Source organism: Bidens hawaiensis, unplaced genomic scaffold, assembly GCF_021521415.1.
Source record: "Bidens hawaiensis isolate Kalapana, Puna unplaced genomic scaffold, B.hawaiensis_p1.1 tig00012954_1, whole genome shotgun sequence".
NCBI classification, from domain to species: domain Eukaryota; kingdom Viridiplantae; phylum Streptophyta; class Magnoliopsida; order Asterales; family Asteraceae; genus Bidens; species Bidens hawaiensis.
The window spans coordinates 98,297-116,502 of NW_027492082.1; the positions used below are offsets into that span (position 1 = coordinate 98,297).

The 18,206-nt window shown below is 33.2% G+C and overlaps 1 pseudogene; it reads left to right on the forward strand.

Annotated features, from left to right (window-relative positions):
• The first annotated feature begins 11,361 nt into the window (after nucleotides 1-11,361).
• Nucleotides 11,362-12,051, forward strand: LOC143542694 (pectinesterase inhibitor 4 pseudogene; annotated as a pseudogene).
• The last annotated feature ends 6,155 nt before the right edge of the window (nucleotides 12,052-18,206 follow it).

An 18,206-nucleotide genomic window follows, 5' to 3' on the forward strand; every position in this document is an offset into this window, starting at 1 on the left:
GCCTAACTTGTTTTCGCTGTCCCACGAGCCGCACCCTTGACGAGGTTAATAACTTAATAGTAAAGATTTAATTTTAATGAGTTTATGTCTGTTTAATATTGTGAAAGAAAATAAGTGTTTTCAACAACAACATCGAAATAAGATGTGATGGTGGTATGGATGCCCAAGGTTCAGAAAACATTAACACAAACGAGTGTGATATAATAACTAATAAGCACTTAATTTTTTGTCAACTCCATTTTAAAAAAAATCATAAGAAATTCAGTTCCTATAAATTGGGAACCAAATATGAAATATCTATCTCAACAACATCATCACATTCACCACCAAACAAACAAACAGCAATGGATCAAACCAGTTGTTTCTTCTCAATTTTCTTTATGGCATTCATTGCCACTGCAATGGCCCAATCCACCACCGACACGAGTTGTTATTGTAACAATGTTGTTTTTAATTTATTTGGTGTAATAAAACACTTGAAATATGTTGAATGTAATTGTTGATTTCAACTCAAATGTTTTTAATTTTTTTTTTTTTTGTCATGGATCCAAAATGTTAATTAAGTAAACGCAACGATAGTGAAACATTGAAAAACTCGGGTTTTCTTTTTTAAATAATAGATTTTTTATTAAAAAAGTTTGTAAAAATGGCGGTTCTTTACATTATATTTCTAGTATAATCTGCACTATTAGACCAAATGGTATAAGATTATAGAAACTTATATTGTAATTAATTTCGGGGTATATATAAAACATTTTGTATAAATACTTTATTTAATTTAATTTGTATTTTTACTATTTTTATATGTGTTTACACTTTATTTTAGTTTTGCTTAATTTGTTTAGTTCTTCAGTTTTTTTTTTATATTTTGGAGAATAATACACAACTTCAGAAGAAACAGTGAATCCAAATAGCAAAATCAGTTCAAAACAAATACAATTCAAACATCATATTAAAAATAGCACATGAAAAACAATGGATATTCAAAAAAGATTAAGATAGCACATGAAAAACAATGGATATTCAAAAAATATTGATAGTATATTGGTATTCCGAGAAATTTATTATGATAATTTTAGATAAAGCAAGAACAAATATACAAAATTTGTAAATTATTCATCGTATCAGAATTAGACCAAAAGCCTCTATTTTGATTATTATCGCTTGATAACTAGCTTGAGCTCTTTGCAAGTGGTGCTTTTTAACTGACGTGCGAGATTTGGAATAAGGGTGGTTTGAGACCATGAGACCTGATATTTTTGCATTTTTATTTCTACATAACAGGTACGCATACGCACTTTTTAGGTACTGTTCAATGGTAAAAGGCAATAATTCATAAAATCATTGATTCTTAAAAAATTATAGCTAACAGAAAATGGTTTATCAAGATATGTGGTAGTTCAAAATTTTAATTTGCTTAGATTTTCATGATTAAGAATAATTATTCATCCAGTGTTGATTTTTGCATAACAAAGTTATTTATAGAATTTGACAAATCATAAATTAAACATTTTATATATAAAGTTCAAAAGTTAGATTAATCTACAAAGAAATGATACTATAAAATCTTCTAGTTGTATTATTAAGTAAATCCTTTATATTTTATTAATAATACTTGCACATGGAAAGTATTTTTTCACTTAATTAAATACAATGTTGACATTCTACAAATCAAATTTCTCTAATTATTTTCTAATAAATATTATATTTTACTTATATTTAGTTTTTTGTTAATTAAATATAAAAATAATAAAAAGAGAGTAATTATTACTATATAATAAATTTAAAGTTTGATGTCGCTTGAGATCTTATTGGAATAAGGGGTACGATATCAATGGACCACGTCAACTTTTATGTTTTTCTAGTTTAGGTTTTAATTTCAGTATCGTAATGTATGCAATTGACACTACTAGAAAAAGAGATGTTTTTCTACAACTAAATTCATAGAAAATTTATTAGAAAATTCAGTTTCTAACAGTTTTCTAACAAAATGTTACATTGAAAAAATACATGCTTGAAAATCGTTTTCAACCATTTTCTAATAACACTTCTTTCAAAATTGCTAAAAAATGTGGTTGTAAACTTTCTACAACTTTCCACAAAAAAAGTATTTTGACTTAACATAATGTTTATAATTAGATAATATTGTAGCAAAGTTTGAGCTTATTTTTTTTTGTTGGAAATTTGTCAGAACTACTTGTCATAGGAAATTTTTGTTAAAAAATGACTTGTTTTCTAGTAGTGTGAAATCGATCAGATTTGCGTCGACTCACTACCGCAAAGCTCGAGTTTTACCAACGCCCAGGTTTTATCTATTCACCGCTGCAATGCCAGAGACAGATAATACTCTGGTTTTACCAACGTCCGAGATTCAACGTCTGGATTTTAACTACAAAATGAAATTCGTCTTAAATATTTTATAATACACTATACGAGTGGCCTGGTTTTTTGGGTTTGGTTTTTAATATGTTAGTTTGGACGAATTTATTTTTATGTTTAGTTCCGGTACTGTGACGAACGTAGTCGGTCCCGACCGAATTCGTGATGACTCGCCACTGCAATGACCGGGGTTACTGACCAAATTCACACGCAATGGGCGCGGAAAAAATATGTATAGTTACTATTACGTACATTTTAACATGTTAATTTTTATCTATACGAACGTTGCTACTATTTTCTGCATTAACATAATGATTTTTTTTTAGTTTAGTGTCGATAACTTAACGAACTTAAAGCATACCAACCGAATCCATATTAGTACACCACTACAACGCGGCATGTATAAAAAAATCGCAACCACCGGGTAAAAAACTAGTTAAATATATAATTCATGTAAACTGAATTTCAATAAAAAGAGAATAAATTAAACGTATTTTATTATTATTTACAAAGCTGTGTTCCCATATTTTGCATGATACATCCTACTCTTTTGCTTTTCATATCGTAAAGAAAGTTTTCACCCTTTAAAACACATAAAATCCTTACTATTTTCTTGCTCTCAAATCTGAGTTTTATCCGGTTAAAATATTTGAGAATCAACAAATAGTTTTAATCTGAAAGTGATTCACGACTATCATATTTTTCAAAGATAATCCGTTTTACAGATCGAAAATTCCCCAACAAAAACCCGAACCCCCCCCCCCCCGGTTCATGGGTGGATCTACGTATATAATTGCGGGTTCACGTGAACCCACTGAGTTTCGGATTTTATATAGAACACCTATATAAAATATGAAAGTGAACCCACATATAAATTGTGAGTGAATCCATAAACAAAATTGAGACTTGTTCTGGTGGTAAACCTGCAGCGTTTCTACTGTGATGACCCGGGTTTGAGTCCCTTTAATGCTTTTTTTTACAGGATGAAATAGAAGAGGATTTATCTTTGTGGGGTTCTTGATCCTTTAGTGGAAACAACATATGTATGCCTCATATATTTCTCCTCTTTTACATCTTCGGTGTCCAAAACCTGGTTTTCATTCATCCTTCTAGTATTAATCAATCTAGTTTGCAACCAATGTATGCTTGATCTAATTGGATATTGGTTTCAAACTTTTTGTTGATTTGATTTGTGGATCTCTTTTTCTCTTTTTAAATTGAAGCAGTGTGGTGTCTATTTTTAATAACACTATCAAATCAAAAATTTATATTTTTAATGTAGATTTTATCCGTCATATATGAACTTTTAATGCAATGTGTCCAATAAAGATTTTGTGTTTAGTATTCGATATTTGTAATTTAATTCGAAATTTTATTTGCCCTTTGATTAAGCTTATGAAAGACATCCATACTCTTCAGAAACATTTCGTTTCAGACCTCCTAAAAGTAGTCAATATTCCATGTATATTGTATATTTGATGTTTGATTCAAATATTTTTATTTATTTATTGAAATCAGAATTAAAATGAATGAAGAATGATTACGCTGAAATTTGTTAATTGAATTAGACAATTAGTGATGTTTAAATTGAATTTGTAGGCATTATTATGTGAAAAATGTTAACCAACCCGAACAATTTTGATTCATATTTTTTATTATGTGATAAACCTTAAACGACCCGAACCGAACCGTTAAATCGACCCGAACAGTGAACCCACCGAAATTAATTTCTAGATCCGCCACTGGCGGCCCCGTTGCCCTCCCTCTTTCCGTTTCTTTTCTCTCCTTAAATAAAACTTGGGACACAAAGTTTTTAACATTTCATTTCTTTCTTTCAAAAAATAAAAAAAATAGGAACACAAACCCCCAAATAAGATCTTGTAAGGAAAGAAGTGAAGGGGGCAAAACCCAAAAAAATTAGTTATATGTATAGAAACCATCAACATAAACATGGACAAACACGAGCGTGATATTATAAGCACTTCCTTGTCAACTATATTCTTAAAAATTCCGAAGGAAGTTCCTATAAATTGGGAACCAAATATCTATCTCAACATCACATTCACCTCCAAAACAACACGTACAGCAATGGATCACACCAGTTTCATCTCACTTTTCTTTCTGGCATTCATTGCCAGTACTTCAATGGCCCAATCCACCACCATCGTCACCGGTTTTATCGAAATATCATGCAGCGCCACCACTTTCCCACCAGTTTGCACATCCTCCCTCCTCCCATTCGCCACCACGGTCCTATCAGACGCCTCTCGACTCGCCAATGAAGCGATCTCCCTCACCGAATCCGAACTAGACAACCTCAAGAAAATAATAAACGGCCTGTCTCTCAGTAGTGAGTATACAAACTGCATCCAAACTGTCCAGGACTCATTTGGTGAACTTGCAAACGCCGTGAGCAATCCTTCTAGCCTTGTAGTGCCTTCTAATCTCGTCTCATGGACTAGATCAGCTCTCGATGGCGTGGACTCCTGCACCCTCGGGATCTTAAATGTAGTTAGTCCGGTGCTGGTGGATACTATCAGGAGTGGTACAGTCAGTGCTGCAAGGATGGGTACCATTGCTATAGATCTCGTTAATAACCTCATCACTTGAAATATTATAAAGGCATGCTAATTATGTACCACAAACGTAAACTTCACATACATGTGTGAGTGTGAGTGTGAGTGTGAGTGTGAGTGTGAGTGTGAGTGTGAGTGTGAGTGTGAGTGTGAGTGTGAGTGTGAGTGTGACAATGTTGTTTTTAATTTGTGTAGTGTAATAAAACATGTGAAGTATCATGATTGTAACTGTTGATTTTTAATTAAAATAACTAGTGGTATTGAATTCGTGTGTTGCGGCGGAGATGCAATGAAAATGTATTTGCTAGGTATTGGTTTGGTTTGTTGTAGTATGGCCGATAGGATATCTACTACGCAATGGCAACCGTAAAAGAATGCTCTGAAAATAAAATTGTAATATGATTAAAATGATATCTGAATAATCATGATATAAATTACCTTTAATTAATTTTTACGTCTTGTTTTTTAATATGATCAAAACAAAAACAAACTTGTAAAAGTTTTTGAAAGAACCATGAATAAAACTATTATCGAAATGACCCATTTTATCAAAGTTAGTTATTATTATTATTATTAAGGTTTAAAGTTAATGTAACTTAATTATTATTTTTATTAAATACTCTCATTACAAAAAAATTGGTTTAAGACAACTTTTATTTTACAAAAAAAAGCTGCATTAGGTGAAGTTGTATTAGACCTAATGCAACCTTTTTGTTAGATAACGCAACTGTTAATGCAGCTTTTTTTTGCGATATAAAGGTTGCCTTAAGCCAATTTTTTGGTAGTGTCTGTGCTTTATTAAACTTTGTGAAAGATTTAATAAAATTGTTAAATCAAACAGACTTAAAAATGTCAAATTGGCAAGCTTAAAAGAAGAAAAAAAAAGTTGCTTAAAGCCAGGCTTTTACCAGATCGCATATCTAAACCACTCAACAACAATATTCTTTTTAAAGTAGTTTAACTTTTTTTATACGGGTTATATCGTGAGTCCAAAACGTAATAATTTATTTTCCATTATATTTTCTTTTTTTATCCAGTTCGGGTTGATCGGATCATATAACAAGCATTACCGGTTTTTGTAAGCTTATGTACTGATGGCCTAAATTAGAATAACAGAATTTTAGAGAAAGAGGAGTATATACATCAACAACTAAACCGTTTATTAATTAGCTACCTGATCGTTAAGATTATAGTCGCTAAAGATCAACTCAATTAACAGACTTGATAACGAAAACGTTACAAAACTATTACAATTGATCCTGAACTATTAACAATTGACAAATGATCCCCTGAACTATTGTGAATGTATCATGTACTTTCTTGCTTATTCCTCTTGTATATAAATCGAATAAGTATATTCGGTTTATGCTAGCTAGGCCGGGTCACCTACCATTTATTTTTAGAATTTAACTTCCTCTTGACTTCTTTTACTATTATTATTTTCATGGGAATTAATTCTCTATAGTTGCTTTGCGTTTTTAACAAAGGAGCATTAAACATATTAGAAAATACTATCATTGGCAGAATAACGGAACATTAGATGGATGTGCCACATAGATTTAAGAGCAATATTGTTGTCTTTTTTTGTTTTTTCAAAAGACCAATAACATTAAAACTAAAGAAAGAGATGACTTGCAAGCGACAAGAAGCCCAAACGTACAACTTGAAAACTCTTGCTATCCTACTGATACACGGGTACGGTGTGGTTTTGGAGCATTACTATTGACAGGGTTGAAGCCGTGAAGGTAACAACCAAGTGTGGGCCATCAACTAAGGATTTGGCAGATCAGACTTCCTAACACACTAACTTCAATAGCAACAAGAACACTAGCAGCAGGGAAAGCAAGCAAAGCACTAACCGCAGGAACAAGAAAACACTAGCTAGCTAACAACAACAACATTATTATCAATCGGGATGCCCTATCCGGGGCATCCCTCTCTTGCTGATATAAAGCTTCCCCTCGGCTGTAGCCTCGGTCGCAACCCCCTCCTCTTCTTCCGGGGGTTGCTCATTCCCTCCGGGGGTATTCGAGCCGGGCCCTACAAAAGAGAAAGCAGGAAAAACACAATTGCATAAGAGATCATAGAACCTTCAGCAGCATAGCTAGCAATCCGGTCGACCCAGGGGTTAGGGAGTCTTCCCCCACGTCCGGAAACAGCAAACCTGTGCTGCTGAAGACAGGAAGGCTATGATTGAGACACTCGGGTGTGCAGGAACTAAAAGTCTCCGCACTAGAGGACGAGCTAAGGTGACTCCTTCCGGGCCCGGCGTGAGCGGCCAAGCCGACAAGCGACGATCTGCGACGGGAAGTGTCACACCCCGACCAAAGGTGGCGGAACATGCCAGGGTGCAACGATTGCTCATAAGCGCGTGACACTATTTAAAGCGACAATATTTAACAAACTCATTTCGTATCACAACATCGAAAATGTCACATAACCAAATATTAATGAGTCAAATACAACAAAGTATAACATAATTTAGCAAATCAAATATTGTTCATTTTTGCTAATAACTTAAAGGTCTTGACATTTATTTTCTCCACAAGCATCAAATCAACCGAGATGTAAACCTGTAACATTTCATAAAATAAAGTTTGTCAACACAAAGGTTGGTGAGCAATTCATATGTTTGAACAATAGATATATAGTATGAACTGCCACAAAATTAGTATACAAAACCATAAATAATAGCTATAAACTTGGATAAAATAGTTATTGCTAACAAGTTAGCGACACCCAACTATAAAGGGTTGCCAAATAGTTTAGGATTTTATAGTTATCGTTAATTGCATTACGTTAACGACACCTTGCCATGAGGGGTTGCCAAATGGTCTATGATTTATAGTTCCACCATCCAAAAGCGATAAACACATAGTCAATTAAGCATAGAACACCAAATCGAGCAATTATTCAAGTAAAGTATACAACAACGTTTGTGGTTTAAGACCCAAGTATAAAACATTTAGTTTAGATAAGATGAAATGTCACCCCCAAAATAAAAGATAGAAAATGGGGTATGAAGTTACTCACATTCAAGTAATAAACTTGAAAGATTGCTTATTTGTAGATTTGCCGGAACGACGAGTTAACGTATGAAGCCTAAAATAAAAGAAGTCTTGGATTTAGAAGGGTTGCCTTGAAGATCTTTAAATAAAATAATTGTTGCGAAAAGTAAACAATTTAAAGTTCAAGGTTTAACATGTAACTATTTAAGAATTTATAATAATAACCCCTTAAAAATGTGAGTTTGCTCAAAACCGGGTTAAAGTATCTAACCTTAATATTTACTTAACCAATGTTAAATAATAAGGTGGGAAAAATGCTAAAATGCAAGTTCCTTTGTGACAAAGATACTAAAACGGGATTTTAACGAGTGTTCGGGTTGTCGGTTCGGGTCTTGACAAATGGTCAAACCCAAAGTTAACTTTCCAAAATATTAATTGTCATGAGATAACTCATTAAAATATAATAACACTTAACCAAGTATGTAGATCTATTGTTTAGAACTAACAACGCACGTTAAGCGGGTGTTCGGTTTTGTCGGTCCAAACTATGTTATGATATCAAGTTGGATCCAATAATTCCAAGTACTTAAGATAATAATTAAAATCAGTTTATAAACTATTTTTAAAGAAATATACAAGTCTTGATAGCTAAAAACACACTTGTGTGTCTTAAGCGAGTAAAAGTCGGATTGGTTCGGTTTCCATCTCACAACAAGTTCATAGATGGATTCTACATACCCATATATCATAGATCTTGTATAAAAATGTACAAATGAAAATATTTAAGTTCTACAACTAAAAAGGTCAACAACAAGTCTTTTTAACAAAAGTTCGGTTTGGTTCGGTTTTCATCTCACAACAAGTTCATAGACGGATTCCACATACCCAAGACTTGTAAATGTGACTAACAAACTAAAAATGAGCAGAAGTTAGGCATAGATGATATGTATAATAAGTTATGTGTGTGTATGTATATATATCAAGAACACGAAATCCTCCATGAAGCCTTGCCTTATGGCATTCGAAACTTAACCAACCGGAGTCGGTGAAGTAACAAATAAAGGAAACAAGGGGTGTGTATTATATATATGTTGTACCACCATATGCAAGAGTTAGAAATGTTAGATGAACAAGTTAGAATGAAATACTATAGTTAGTTTGACTTGAGAAGTCAAAACCTTTAAGAATACATAAATAAACAACCTTGAATCTATGGAGAAATGAGAGAGTTTTTGGAGAAGATGAACAACCAAAATGTTGTATGGAGCCTTGCTTTTACAATGGTAAGAGTATGGTTCATACAAATAGGGTAAAGATGCATGTGATGGTTGAAATGGTCAAACAAGTTTTTGGTAAATGACAATAATAGTCCCCAAAGTTTGGTTTAAGTCATTTTTGATAAGTTTTAAGGATTAAAAAGGATGTTTTCAAGGCCCAAAAAGTGTAAAACAATATTGTAACATAAAATCAATCATTTTGATTATATCATAAGCTTTGTTTTACAAAATGGGTCGGTTTAAATGATAAACGAATACAAAAACAAATACAAACGGGACTCGAAATTGACGAATATCACAGGAAGACGGGAGTGTGTTGAGATGGAAACAAACTGTGTTTAGTGGCTGTTTCCCTCTCAAAATCTCCCTTCCTAGAGCTTTAGAGCGAAGAGGCCCTCGGCCATGTGTGTTCCAACCCAAACCGAATGTTGTATACACTGAACTTATGTGGGCTGAGTTAGTAAGAAGATTTGCATTTATCCATAATTAGGCCCATTGCTTTTCTCATATATTGTATCTGTATTTATCATATGTTGTATTGTATTCAAAATTATTTGTATTTATCCGTAAGTAGGCCCATTGTATTTTTATCAATATCAAGAAAATCAACGAGAAAAATCTTGTTTTATCATTACCTTTCACTATTTGGCATATATTGAATTCAAAATATATGTATTGCCTGTTCATTGATGACATACAAGTTAGAAGTCCCCATATATACAAATGCGTTCACTTTTGATTAAAAAAAACTTCATTTTAAACATATAATGAAGAAGTCTAAGCTATAAAGTTTTTGAAATGAGTTTATATTTTATGTCTTAAGCCAAAAACGAACAAAACCATCTTCAAAAACCGATCAACCAAAATGACTAATCGGAAACCAATAGATTTATAGACTCAATGACTGAATGTATCGGTTAATGCTTAAAACCGAACTAAACCAGCTCATACATACCCATAAGTCCTGTAGGTAAGAGTGATTTGATGAATATATAACAAACTAGAGAGTGGTTAATGGATTTTTTCTAGATAAGGGTGATTTGAATCATTTGATGAATAAAACATAAAAATCTAAAGATAAGATTGATTTGATGAATAAATATTAAAATTTAAAGAGTGGTAAATGATTTTTAGTTTGGCTATTTGCGTTGGGATGCCAGTTTTATCCAGTTGTTGAGGTTCAGTTACGGGGGATTTTCAAGTTGGATCTGAAGCCTCAAATAACTGGGAAAGGGTTAAAATCACATCATATAAAGACTCGAAAAAAAAAAGTTATTAAAAAAGTATAATAAGGGATTATAGTTTCTAATTTCTTTTCTTTTCAATGTAAAAACTCTATTTTGAGAATTTGATTTCAATGTAAATCATATATCCATATATTTTATTAACAAAATAATGAATAACAAGAGTTAGATTAATCCAGAAGAGAATGATTATACATGGTGTTCTAGCTGTACTTGTATTTGCACATGGAAACGATTCTAAAATATGATGTTGACATTCTAGTAATCATAGATACATTTATCTAATTATATTTTATCAACTGTATTTAAACTTTTTGGTTGTTAGTTAAACATAAAAAAATGACATAAGAATAAAGTAATTACATAATTTGGTTCATGTAAGTTTTGCATATTATGAACATGTTAATCGTAAAACTATTTATTATATTAAGTTTGATCCCTTTTCTTTCGATAGTACTATTTTAATATTGTTTGCCCTAATGTTGCGATTGTTGCGGGACTCAACCCAACATCTTACGGCACGAGATGACAACAACCATACATCACATGTGTTCGCGTTTCTGGAGGCACCCCTCTCCTTCAAGAGGATACGTGTAATGTCAAGCCTTGTAAGGTTCTCCGCTGAGCATTGAATTAAACCACATGCTCATCAATTTATTTGAGTTTTATTATTGCGAATAGACTTCCTGGGCGAGATAATTAACGCATTAGCAACAACACTACACGGGTCAATGCCGTACATATTACTTTTCCTTTATGAAGGTAGAATTTTTTATATTTTCTTGTAATAAACCCAAAAATGATTAGTAAGTTCAATAACCATCAACCATCAACGTGGACAAAGACTAAGTCTGGTATCATAACTGTTTTTAGGTCAACTATAAAACAAATATTATTAAAAACAATCAGAAGTCCCTATAAATTGATAACCAACTGTCTCATTATCATCACCACTCTAGATCACAAACATTCACAAACCAACAATGGATCAAACCAATTTCTTATCACTTATCTTTCTCACATTCATCGCCACCGCGATCGCCACAACTCCATCAATATCATCCACCACCAAAAACTACACCAACTTCATCAAAACATCATGCAACACCATCACTTACCCATCCGTTTGCTTAACCACCCTCCTCCCATACTCCACCACCATCAAATCAAACCAACTTAAGCTCGTAAAACAAGCCCTCTCGGTCACCCTCAAATCCGCTTCCACCACCCGTTCCACCATCTCCCAACTAGCCAAGGCCAAGAGCATCACCAAAGGTAATGCAGCCGTATTAAAAGACTGCATTGGTGATATTCAGGACTCCATTGGTGAAATTAAAGACTCGTTGAATGCAATCTCAAGCATTAAATCGGCTAAGTACAAGAGGTTTGTGATTTCTAATGCGCAGACGTGGACTAGTGCGGCTATAACTGATGAGTACTCGTGCACTGATGGGATATCCAATGAAGACGTTAGTCCGGCGGTGAAGAAGAAGATCAAGAATAGCATAGTGAGAATTGCAAGGATGAGTAGCAATGCGTTGATCTTATTAATCACCTTAACATTTGAATTATTTTGATTGTGATGCATTTTATATATTGTAACGTTACAGTCTTGTTTTCTGTTTAGTGTAACAAAATAATTATCCTACTTGATAATTAATATGCTGATTTTAACTAGAGTATATTTTTAATGTTCTTTTGTTATCTCATGGACCCAAAATGTAAAAGTAGCATATTTTTTAAAAAGTTATTGAAAACCTCTACTTTTTCAAGTACTAGTTTTTTTTTAAAGAAAGATTAATAAAAGTTGTAAATTATGAGAAACAAAATAATTTGTTTACTAAATATTTACTGACCGGTGTTCACCCCACTACCAGACCAGACCAAGTTGTTGGACACCACCACTACTACTGTACGTCAGATACCACTACCACTGTGAGTTAAAATTCGTTATGTTTTGGATTATGAATTCTTGTGTGTCGATTGTTGTCGATAATCAAGCCTTGAATCACTTAGTAATTGACTTGATGGCTTATTAGTTGTGATATTTAATGTTTACAAACTATCACCATTTAAAATCCCTATTTAAGTATTAATAGGGGAAGTTATCATACAAAGTAAAAAATGGTACTAAATATGTGAACTAAACAAAAATTGAAATTTAGGCGGTGACATAGTCGTAAATAATAAGAAATTGATTCTTCACCTTCACAAATAAACATCGCTCAACATCTTCACCAAATTTAATTACTTCCATCAAATTCTTTCCCAAATTCCATTAAATCGCTCGGCATCTTCATCAAATTAATTTGATTTTAGAATTAGAATCATAAGCCGCACACTTCAATTTGAGTTTTGGGATTGTTCAATTGAACCCACATAATGCACTAACCAGTCGATTAAAGATTCTGAAGTTTTTAGATTTTTTAAAGGATTTTCAGATGTAGAAGAAGATATGATAATTACTCTACTAGAGTAATTATTTATATAACTAGAGTAATTATGAAATCAAACAAATTATGAATCCCTTGTTTCACAAATTACTCTACTTATAAATGTTAATTATTCTACTTGTAATATATAATTGCGCTACTTGAAAATAAAAATTACTTTATTTGTAATAAACACTGTATAATTACGCTACTTGAAAATGAAAATTACTCTATTTGTAATAATATTACACTACTTGTAATTGAAAATTACTCTACTTATAATATAAAAGTACGCTACTTGAAATTGAAAATCACTCTAATTTTATGTTTACTCACGTAACAGTTACATAATTACTCTACTTATGACAAAGTTACCCTAGTTATATGTTTAGGTTATAATATCCAATAATATATGTAACACCCCGACCGATTGCGGATTATACATCGGGGCGCCACGTATTGTTTCATTACTCGTGACACTATTTGGGTGTCAATATTTAATAAATACATTTTCATTGCGCACGCGCAGAACACAAATCGTAAAGTAACATAAATCATATCATAACTTAAAATATTCAAATAACATAATTTGTCTTGTTACATTTTAATCTAGGTCCAAAGAAAAGAAAACATCCTACGTGTCCTTGAGATTCCCAAATGCAGCTACAGCAAACCTGAACATGTGTTAAAATAAAACGTCAACACTTGCGTGTCGGTGAGAAATCAAGTTTAATAGATATAAATAGATAATAACAAACACTGCGCGCAACATGTGCTTAACTGGGGTTTAACATAGGGTGTAATCAGATTGTGATCAAGCCTAAATAGATCATAGCTCATAGTTCAATCCGTGCTCCCAATCGAGCACAAAAACGAATAATCATACGTGCAAGTGTAAACAAAACAAGAAAAACCGTAAACGATAGGTCTCCCGTGTTCATCTAATGGATCCATGAAAACTTCGGAATAGGCCGAACAAAGCGGTTAATGATTCACACATACAAATAAACAGCCAAGTAAACGTCCATAACACATGGGGTTTTGCGCACATAAATTTCATAAACAAGTTTAAGACTCAAATTGTACGAACACATGAACATCCCAAAACGTTTAAAAAAAAAGGGATTAAGTACGAGATTACTCACCTGAAAAAGGTGTGTTGAAAGATAATGCAAGAACCAACTTTTAACAAGCGAAAGTTAACCTATAAATAAGAGGTTATTGGTTTAACGATTGGTTTTTATGTCTTGAATATATGTAAGTTTCTTAAACAAATTATTATAAATTATTTATTTACCGAGATTCTGGGCAGAACAGAAGAGAAGACGGAAGCAAAGAGAGGGGTGGCGTTGCTGAGGAACTACGGCAGAGAGCAAAGGGAGAGAGAGATTTTGGGGAGTGTTTAAGTGTAGTGTGTGTAGTGTTAATAAACAAGAAATTAGCTTAATTTATAGGAAAACCCAAGGGAACACAATCCCTTGAAAGGGGAAAAGATCTTATCAAATCAAGCGAAAGATATTAAAAAGCACAAGAAACCAAAAGCAAAAGATATCAAAAGATATGCCGGCAGCTGCAGGGGATGGGGAAAAGCTGACAAGTTACAGATCAAAGCATGGGAGGTGTCAGATAAAGCACTGTTCAAGACATGCAAAAGAAGATTTCAAAAGATTATGTCAGTCACTTTTTCTGTCAACCAATAGGATTGGTGCGCATACTGCGCCGAAAGTGGCTTTTCGGACAGATGTCGGAACTGACCTACAGTGCTCATACCAAAGATAAGATATTTCAAAAGCATACAGGCTGACTTAAACTGGAGAAAAGACTTAAGGTCTAGCGCGAGAAGGCTCGAGCGCGCGCGAGGGCGAAGGCAGACAGAGAACAATCATTAGCGCGCCGCGGGAAGAACTATAATCCTTAGCGCGTCGAAGGAAGAACTACAATTCTTAGCGCGCCGCGGGAAGAACTATAATCCTTAGCGCGTCGCGGGAAGAACTACAATTCTTGGCGCGCCGCGGGAAGAACTATAATCCTTAGCGCGCCGCGGGAAGAACTACCATTCTTAGCGCGCTGCGGGAACAGTTCGTCTCGCGTATCGCAGGAACAGCTGGTCTTCGCGCAGGCTTCCTTGTAAGGAGTCTGGCGCGTGGAGCTGCGCAGACATCCTTAGGCGGGAAGAACCAAAGGACAAGCAAAGAGTTAAGAGAAAAAGGGGTTCAAGGCGTAAAGGTTAAGCAGAGGGGCGGGACGGCGACAAGAGAGAAAAAGGGAGGCGGGACGGCGACAAGAGAGAAAAGGGTGGGACGGCGACAAGAGAGAAAAGGGCGGGACGACGGAAAGGAATTATTATTATTAGTAAATAATATAAAAATATATATATATATAATTTATTTAATGTTAAATTTACAAAGATTAATAATCAAATTTTAAATCATAAAAAGAATCGGATTCGAAAACGGGTACCTGGGTCGGGTCGGATAGGGCAGATGTCACAATATATATAATTACTCTACTAAGGAAAATAATTACTCTAGTTACCATTTTAAAAACCTTTGAAATGCAATACCTGACAACATATCATACCCTGTTTTTTGAATTTTTGGTTGTTTTAATAAATCTTAGTTGCAAGCTTCAAGTTGTCAATCAATTCCATTTTCAAAAAGCTTTAGTTTATCAATTAGTTCAATTCACAAGCTTCGAATTAATGGATTGGTACAATTCGCAAGCATCGATTCGTCTTTGTCATGAACTTTTGTTCATGAAATTGATTTCTTTAATTGATCAATTGATTAGGTATTTACAATTGATCGATTGATTTGGCATTTACAAATGATCAACTAGGTGTTTTGTAATTGATCGATTGTTTTGAAAGCTTTAATTGTTCGATATTTTTTAAGCAGGAGGATAAAAGAGATGAAATCATTTAATTACAAATATGCCACCGCTTTTAAATTTATAAAACCTTCAATTCACACGTTTTGACGATATTATACTTTGTATCACTTAGTAATTGTTGTGATAAATAGTAGTCTAAAGTACTTGATGACATATTAATTATGATATTTAATGTTTACAAACAATCACCATTTAAAATCCCTATTTTAAGTATTAATAAATCTATCACTCATTGAAAAATAACAATCCATACTAAACTAGGGGGAAAGTAAAGCAAAAACTCATAAGTTTTATAAGTACGACAAAATATTCTTGCAATTACGCAAGATTAGTCTAATTAACACGTTTTGTTAATCTACTTTTACGAACGTGTGTTTAATTATACGTATGTATGCATATATGGAAATATTTGTATGTAGTGCATGCAGTGGCGTAGCTTAATGGAGACCCGCCTGGGGGGAGGTGTCTCGTTTATTTGCTCAATAGTGTAATTTTACCTGTTTTTGACCGAACATTTTTCATCTACAGAGGTTAGAGAATGACCGTTGACTCGTTGAGATTATAATGGTGTAAAAGGTTAATTGGAATTTATACATTCACGTGGGTGTATAAATCATGCATTCACGTCAAAGAATCCTCCTCCCTATTCTTCGGTTCTAATAATTGTATAAACCGGCCATATATACGTACATTCACTTGAAACAAAGTTGTCCAAATTCATGAAAATCATTGTAATGATACATTGTGATGCGATTGCTACGAGCCGCCCAAAATTAAGGATTTATTTAAACCCACGACTAGATAACTAGCTCATGTTATTATATATTTAACACTATTTGTTATAATAATCGGTTTAGAGAAATTAAAATTTACACTTTACATGTTTTTAATGTTGGTCCTATATATTTGAGTCAAACTTCATACATGAACAATGATCGAGTTAAATAGAAATTTTATACTTCGGATACGAACTTAATCAATTACAAAAGATGTAAAAAAACCAACTTTGGATTTGCAAGACATAACATTGGTTGATTAGCGCATTGTGGTTTACTATGTTTACTAGTTTCAATTTTATCGGCTTTGTTAAAATTCATTTTTATATTTGATTATGCTTAGCTCACGGTGATGTAATCATTTTAAACATTTGATTATTATAATTATATAAATGATCATGAGGGCCAGTTATCATCAATTGAGGGTTAAATCTGAATCAGTACGGAGCTGGTGAGGATTGCCTCTTAATATGGTGTTGGCTGCTTGTTGCTGAACTCAGAAGATAGATTCACAAAAGTCATTGGTGTTGGCTAAATTAATAGAAGCTAAAATGACAAGCACATCAATGAGTAAGACTCCCATCTAGTGTGATATAATTTATAAAGATAATAATAAGTAGATAACGCATGACCTAAATAGACTACAGTTCATCCCAAAATCATGTTGGCTACAACCCACATGCCCAAAAGTCACATAGTTACATGCATGACGTAACACATATATGTTACAAACAATATAGTCCAAAATAAGTGTTAGCACGTCCTACACACATCTGTCCTGTGATTAGTCTCCGCCTCCTGACATATGCGACATAACATCAAATTCGTCACCGTTTTTCAAGTTAAGCTACAAATCGACCAATTTGTCGTGTTAGGATCAAAAATCACACATCAATAATTATAACTCATTTAATCCAAACTTAAACTTTAAGCTTGAATCCATCAAAGCTATGTCAAACTCAAACTACTTCACGAAAATAGCTTAGTACAACTTAAAATAAGTTTAACTATATAAGCTTATTAGATACTAAAATAGGCATTTGACTATCAATCGTTTACCTTATCAGAGGTGAGATGTGGCTGAAATCGAGACCCGTTAAGTAAACAGGTGACTTCTCGATAATTTATATTTGTTCGCTTGCAAAACGCAATCAAAACCTTCTTCACAGGTTGATCTCTCTTCATCTTGAAATACAACTTAGTGTTACGCTAAACAAACACCAGCGAAGAGTTAAACGGGCAAAATGCATATTCGTAACTAAATTTATTATTATTATTTTTTAAACACGAATGTTTTCTAACAAAAATTAGTTTAGAACTAACTTTTATTACATAACTTTTTAAAGCTGGATTGTGTGACTATAACTAAACCATAAGGATTAGTTGTAAATTTAACTCTCCCTACATATATGTATTTTATTATATATTAATATATCATTGTTAATAACAAAATTAGCCTATTTTGTTTAATCCAAAATTATTACTCACTTGAAAGGTCTGCTATGTAGCAAGGGTGTAAACAAGCCAAACTGCTAGCGAGCTACTCGAGATCGGCTAGCAAAAAATCTCAAATTGAGGCGAGCTTAAACAAGCTCGAGCCTAAAACTAAGTTTGATCGATAA